Below are 7,601 nucleotides of genomic sequence, written 5' to 3' on the forward strand. Positions count from 1 at the left end.
CCCGTTACTCCCATTGGTCGTCTCTGGCAGATGTAACCCCACCCTTTCATTTCCATTGGCTGATACCGCCCGGTATCTGAAACGGGACGTGGTAGAAAAACCTTTCGGTAACACAGTATGGAGCTGGATGAACACAGCAGGCCAAGCAGCAGACTTAAGGGTCTAGGCCCGAAACGTCAGCTTTTGTGCTCCTGAGATGCTGCTTGGCCTGCTGTGTTCATCCAGCTTCACACTTTATTATCTTGGATTCTTCAGCATCTGCAGTTCCCATTAACCCTGATCACAAGAAAAACTCTATGGGTAATTTAGCATAGCCAATCCAACCTAACATCTTTGGACTGTGGGAGCAAAGTGGAGCACCCAGAGGAAATCCACACAGACACAGGGAAATGTGCAAACTCCACACAGAAAGTCGCCTGAGAGTGGAATTGAGTCCGTATCCCTGATACTGTGAGGCAGCAGGGCTAACCACTGAGCCTCCATGCCTTTCACTTGATAATAATAATAATAATAATAATAAATTATTAATATTAATATTATTAGAAAAAGTTCACCAAGCAGAAATGCGTGGTGGTGAATAGGAAATGTTTGAGCTTCTGTTCAATGAAGAAGTGGAATATTTTCAGACGATTCTTGTGTCAATACCATTTCTGACTCCTCAGAAGGTGAAGCAGTCTGCATCCTGGACAACATTCGGCTTGGGCAGACATGTGGCAATAGTTGTGTCATAAGAGTGCCACGCAATGACCATCACCAACAAAGAGAATCTAACCAATGCCCTTGACATTTAATGCCATTAACCCATACTGAATTACCAACTATCAACAGTCTGGGGATTACTATTGACTAGAAACTGAATTGGACCAGCCGTATAAATACTGTGACCACATGAGCAGATCACAGACTGGGAATTCTACAACATGTAACTCCCTTCCTTTCTTATCAATGTGCCTAACTGATGCACAGTGTGTACCATCTGCAGGATGCACTGAAATATCCAAATCAAAGTTTCTCCAACAGCAGCTTCTAATCCCATGACCTTTACCACCTAGAAGGAAAATAACAGCAAATGCATGGGAATACTACCACATGCAAGTTCCCTTGAACCCATGCAGCATCCCGACATGGAAATATATCACTGTCACTTGATCACAGTCCTAGAATGCCCTCCCTAATAGCACTATTGGTGTACTTATCCATCTGTACTTTCCCACTACCTTCTTAAGGGCAATTAGAGATGGACAACAAATGCTGGCCAAGCCAATGATGTCCTCATCCCATGAATGAATAAAAACAAACAGGCAGTTTTATAAAGTTTTACAAATTCAAAGACAAAGTGGGTAAACAAGGTACCAGGACCATCTACCAAAAGGGATAATTATATCTTTAAAAATAGCTACTGAGAAGTGCAAAAGTGCTTTGTCACACTGATTTCAAATGACATAGAGAATCAGAGCCTGGGTCAATGAGGTTCCAGCAGAATGTCCCCTCTCACCATGTCTTATAAATAATTATGTTTAACAAAGCATTTTAATGTTCACTCATGAGGGGACCGTCACGTAACTACAAAGGGAGAGAACATATGCAGTAGTAGAACCCTAATCAATGTGGAGGCGCTTTTCAAAGTCAAAGAACAGCCGCTTAAGGAGATCTTTACCCTAGTGGTCAGCTGTAATATTCACAGGAAGGTAAAGCATATCATTGAGAAAAATGGCTTCTGAAAATTAGATCTACCCACAACTACTATGAGTCATTGCTCTAGCATCTGAAATCGATGATAAGCTGCTGAAAATAAAGTGAGTGATCTAGGGACAAGTTGAATTTAAACTGAATCCAGAGGAAACATCAAATGCATGAGGGGCGATGTGTTTCTGTAGCCCACTGAATAGGGTACACCTTCAAGAGGTTTATGTTTATGAGAATCAGTTCCACCTGGGATGAGATTAATCTTTATTCTGTAAATACCTGTTCTTTCTCCTCATTATGAAACACACTGATCGAACCCAGTTTCCGTGCTGTAAATGACTGAAATATTGAGCTGGATCAAGAATAGAAACCTGTGTAAAAGCTGTTACATTTCACACGCCTTCAACATTTTACCCAATTGCTGAGTGATAAATTGAACCATTGCTAGGATCTTTGCTATTAATATAATGTGACTAGAGGAATCAGTATGGCTCCAGTGGCCTAATGGATAAGGCACTAACCTTATTAATTAAAAAAGACAAAAGTATGTCCTAGGCTTGACTTGGCTTTGTTGAAAAGTACCACTGTAAAGAAGAGGAGAGAGAAATGTGAGAGAATCAGAATTTTGGGTTCAAGTCTCATCTGGGTTGAAGTTAATTTTACCCTAAAACACTTCCTGTATTTGTCACAGGGAATTTTTCTTACCATTATGTGATTTTGGCAGCTCCTAATCAGCATTCTGATACCCACGATCACTTCCTTTCCAGTGTTATATTTGAAAAGAAAGGTGTATGAAAAACATCATTTTTAGAGGATGGCTTTCAAACTGGTAGAAAGGTGGTTGTGGTTCTTCTTGTTAAAGGTTTAAAAATGGGCAGAGCCCTTCTGAAACCATGGTCTAATACAATATTTGTCAGAGAACTGATGATTGAAAGCACCCTGGAGTGTTAATGGAGGTTGGTTATAAATGATTGATTGGGGAGTACGCATTGAATGGCATTTAAATTAAACAAAACACTGCAGAGGCTGGAAATCTGAAACGAAACAGATTTCTGGAGAAACTCAGTGCTGGGTTCCAACGTTAACTCTACTTTCTTTCCACAGATGCTGCCAGATCTGCTGAGTTTCTCAAGCAATTTCTGTTTTTGATTGAAAGGCATTTGCTTTTGGTTTAGAATAATCAAGACTGATTTTAGCTTAAAAATAACAGATTGAAACCTTTAACTCTAACTCAAAATTGGGGACATTTTTGGAGAGGCCCAGATGCTGAATAATTGACCTTCATAAGTTAACTTTCTGGGCAACTTCCAGCTGCTTTGGGATTTCCATGTGGATTTTATCTCACAGTTCCAGTCTACATTGGTGCCACAACTTTCTCCACTGGAAGATCTGGGTTCATTCATTCTAAGGCATGGGAATTTACACAGTAAAGCAGAAAAGTCCTTGAACCTTCACATTCTTAAATTTTCACCACTTAAAAATACTCATCATGATCTTGTCTTTGGTCCAAATGGATCAACTCACGTTTAGTGGCAGTGAAATTCCTGTCTTACCTGTTCACTTTCATCAGCAACATTTCTTTGCAATCTGATTGGCTGCTTGGTCAGCTTGATGACATCACAACAGGTCAATTTCTGGAATCCCCATCAATGAAATGGCAGTCAATTACAACATGAGGAAAAGAGACAGAGATCACTGGATCTCCTAGTGAGGCTTTTTTCAAGATCGTTTGCAAGTAATGTGGTTTCATGGCTCAGCACAAGATTCAGGCTAATGCGTTTGCTAATAAAAGTGCTGGTCCACAAAAGGATATGAAACATGGCAACGATTACACGGGTGCAAAGGGACCAGTTATAAACAGCAAGTCAGTAACCTGAGCAATCCCAGTGGTTTGATGGATGAGGCAATATCCCCTAGGTTGAACAATTATAGGTTCAAGTCCCATCTGGGGTGAACAGAATTTAATCACTATGAGTGAATGGGTCTGAGACAGACTCAGAATCACATTCATCTTCAGATGCAGCAGAGGAAAACATTCTGCTCATTTTGTCTAAGCCGGATCATTGTAAGACCTAGTCAACTCAAACCATTCCACTGCCTTTTCTTGATGGCGTACATTTTTCAGTAAAACACCTTATCCAGTGTCCTTTAAAATAATTCTGTTCAATCTGATTCTATCAACCAACTCTGGCATCCTTGTCACTTCCTAAATCTAAGTAACCCTAACACATGGGTGAAGAAGCTATGAGGAGATCTTGGAGCTGGGTGATGTGCTGAGTGCAGACTCGCAGTGATCAATGTTGGGTGATGTACTCCGTACCCTAATTATGATGCAAATTTGGGCTTTAAAAGGATTGCTATTTCTTGTGGCTGCTTGAGAAGGCCAGTTAACAATACCTCACATAGATTTCTATCACTAAGGAATTTATAGCAGAGCACTTAGAACGTCTAAAGGCAATCAGGCTGAATCAACATTGTTTTATGGAAATGACGTTGTCTTTGAGTGATTCATGAAGAGCAAGTCGTGCTTGACAAACTTGCTGGAGTTCTTAGAGGATATACCCAGCAAGATGGACAATGGGGATCCAGTGGACAGGGTATATCTAGACTTCCAGAAGCATCTGACAAGGTGCTGCATAAAAGACTGATCCAGAAGACTGCATCCCAAAGAGTTCAGGTAGATTACTGTCTTGGATTGAGGACTGGCTGACAGACAGAAAGTAGAGGGTCAGGATAAGTGGCTCTTTCTCTGGATGGCAAACTAAACTAGCTGGGTGCTGCAAGCTTCAGTTTTCAGACCTCAATTATTTCCAATCTATATAAATGATCTACAAGCAGGGACAGTGTATAACATTGCTAAAACAGGCCATATACAGAGTAGCATAGTGGCTCATTGGTTAGGGCTGTTGCCCACAATCCCAGGTGTGATTCCACCCTTGAGCAACTGTCTGTATGGAGTTTGTGTGTTCTCTCCTCATGTTTGCATGGGTTTCCTCCCATAGTCCAAAGATGTGCTACTTGGGTAGATTGGTCATGGTGTTAGGGTAGGGGAGAGTCTGGGTGGGATACTCTTCAGAGGGTTAGTGTTGACTCAATGGGCCGAATAGCCTGATCCCATGCTGTATGGGTTTCTATGAGTCTATGACATCATAAGAAGGGCAAATGGAATATCAGGATTTATTGAAAAAGGACTGGATTATAAAAGTAAAGAAGTGTTGTCAGGCATTGGTGAGACCACACCTGGAGTTTGGTGTCCAGTTTTGGCCTCCTTACTTGAGGAAGGATGTAGTAGCACTGGAGGTTTACCAGGTTGATTCTATGGATGAAAGGGCTGTTGTAGAAGCAGTGGTTGAATGTCACGGGCTAGTACCTGCTGGGGTTCAGATGAATGATGAAGATCTGAATGAGGCATGTAAAATGCTAAATGGGATTGGTAAGGTAGACGTTGAACAAAATGTTCTCTTGTGGGACAGTCTCGAACAAGACGCCACAGATATGGAGCGAAAGGAGGTAGGTTCAAAACTGAGATGAATAGAAATGACTTCCCTCAGAGGGAGGTGAATCTGTGGAACTCACTGCCCCAGACTGCAGTGGAGACAGAATCAATCAACAGGTTCAAGAAAGAAATAGATATGTTTCTGATGAAAAGTAGAATAAAGGGCTATGGGGAACCAAGCAAGAAAGTGGAGTTGAAACCAGGATAAGATCAGCCATAATCATGTTAAATGGCAGAGTGGGCTGGAAGGTTCTGAAGTGCCTACTCCTGCTACAAAGGGATATGGATAAGCTAAACAAATAGTAAGAGTGAAGCAGATGGTGCATTATGTGGGAAAGTGTGAATTTGTAGGCTTTGACAAGAAGAATAGAAAAACAAGTATATTATTTAAATGCAGACCAATTCCAATCTCAATGGTGTAAAGGTTTCTGGGTGTCCTGCCAAATGAATCACCAGTATGTAGTATGTATATACAGCATGTGGTTAGGAAGACAAATAGAATGTTCTCAAGTTTTACAAGGGAAATACAAGAAGTAAAATATTAAAGTAGGGACAAAAATACCCAAAGAACTGCGGATGCTGGAAATCAGAAACAGAAGCAGAAATTGCATAGAAAACTCAGCAGGTCTGGCAGCATCTGTAGATAGAATGCAGGGTTAATGTTTTACATCCAGTGACCCTTCTTGAGAACTGACTGAAGCCAGGAAAAGGTTTTTATATATGCTGATGATGGAGGAGTAAACTGTGTCCAATTTTGGGCCCCACACCTCAAGAAGGACATACTAGCCCTGGAGTGTGTCCAGCGGAGATTCACACGGATGATCCATGGAATGGTAGGTTTAACGTATGATGAACGGCTAAGGATCCTGGGATTGTACTCATTAGAGTTTAGAAGGTTGAGGGGAGATCTAATAGAAACTTACAAGATAATGTATGGTTTAGAAGTGGTGGACGCTAGGAAATGGTTTCCGTTAGGCGCGGAGACTAGGACCCGTGGGCACAGACTTAAAATTAGAGGGGGTAAATTTAAAACTGAAATGAAACGACATTTCTTCAGCCAGAGTGTGGTGGGCTTGTGGAATTCATTGCTGCAGAGTGCAGTGGAGGCCGGGACGTTGGATGCCTTCAAGGCAGAGATCGACAAATTCTTGATCTCAGAAGGAATCAAGGGCTACGCGGAGAGTGCAAGGAAGTAGAGTTGAAATGCCCGTCAGCCATGATTTAAATGGCGGAGTGGACTTGATGGGTCGAATGGCCTTACTTCCACTCCTATGTCTTATGGTCTTAAACAATGGGTGGAGATGGAGCCTAGGGAGAGAAAAACAGGTGGACAAATGTTGGATAAAAGTCAACTTGGGAGAATGAATAGCTGCTAACGGGGACTATTGGTAACTGACGATGGCTTTTTGTGGTAGCAGCCCACATGACTAGGCCTGGTGTGTGGAAGTTGGGGTAAGGACATGAGACAAGGTGCTCAGGCTCTAAAATGATTGAACTTGATGTTGCATCCCAATGGCTGTAGGGTTCCCAAACTGAAAATGAGATGCTATTCTTCCAGCCTGCATTAAGCTTTGCTGGAGCATTGTAGCAAACCTGAGACAGAGGTATTGGCCAGGGAACAAGGTGGTGAGTTGAAAAGATAGGGACATGAAGTTCAGCATCACACAGCAGAAAGTCAGAAGAAACAGAAAATAGTTGTTGCAGCTGGTGTTCCTTAATGCCTGAAAGGAAAACAGCTTCAAGATAGCCATGCCCCTCTGGGAGGGGAGGTGATGACCTAGCAGTATTATCACTGGACTGTTAATCCAGAGACCCAGGTAGTGTTCTGGGGACCCGGGTTCAAATCATGCCACAGCAGATGGTGGAATTTAAATTCAGAACAAAATCTAGAATTAAGAGTCTAATGATGACCATGAATCTATTGCCGTTTCTTGTAAGAAACGCATCTGGTTCACTAATACCTTTTTAGAGTAGGAATCTGCTATCCTTACCTGGTCTGGCCTACATGTGACTCCAGACACACGGCAATGTGGTTGACTCTCAACTGCCCTATGGGTAATTAGAAGTGGTCAACAAATACTGGTCTGGCCAGAAATGCCCACATCCCATGAATGAATAAAAAAAACTTCATCCCCTCATCCATTTGAACCTATCTCCCTCTGAAGTGACAGCAGTCCATGCTCTCAGCTCCAACCCTGACTCTGTAACCAAACTTGCCGAGAAGGGTGACTCTGTTGTTGTCTGGCGTAATGACCACTACAGTGAGGAGGCTGAGTGCAAGCTCTCAGATATCCTATTTCCTATCTCCCCCTGGACCAAGTCCCCACCATTCAACATCAGGCTATTGTGTCCACGGTGGACACTAATCTCATTTCCTCAGGTGATCTCCCTTCCACCCACCCACCTCCACCCTTCCCCT

The sequence above is a fragment of the Stegostoma tigrinum genome, chromosome 12 (genome assembly GCF_030684315.1).
Source record: "Stegostoma tigrinum isolate sSteTig4 chromosome 12, sSteTig4.hap1, whole genome shotgun sequence".
NCBI classification, from domain to species: domain Eukaryota; kingdom Metazoa; phylum Chordata; class Chondrichthyes; order Orectolobiformes; family Stegostomatidae; genus Stegostoma; species Stegostoma tigrinum.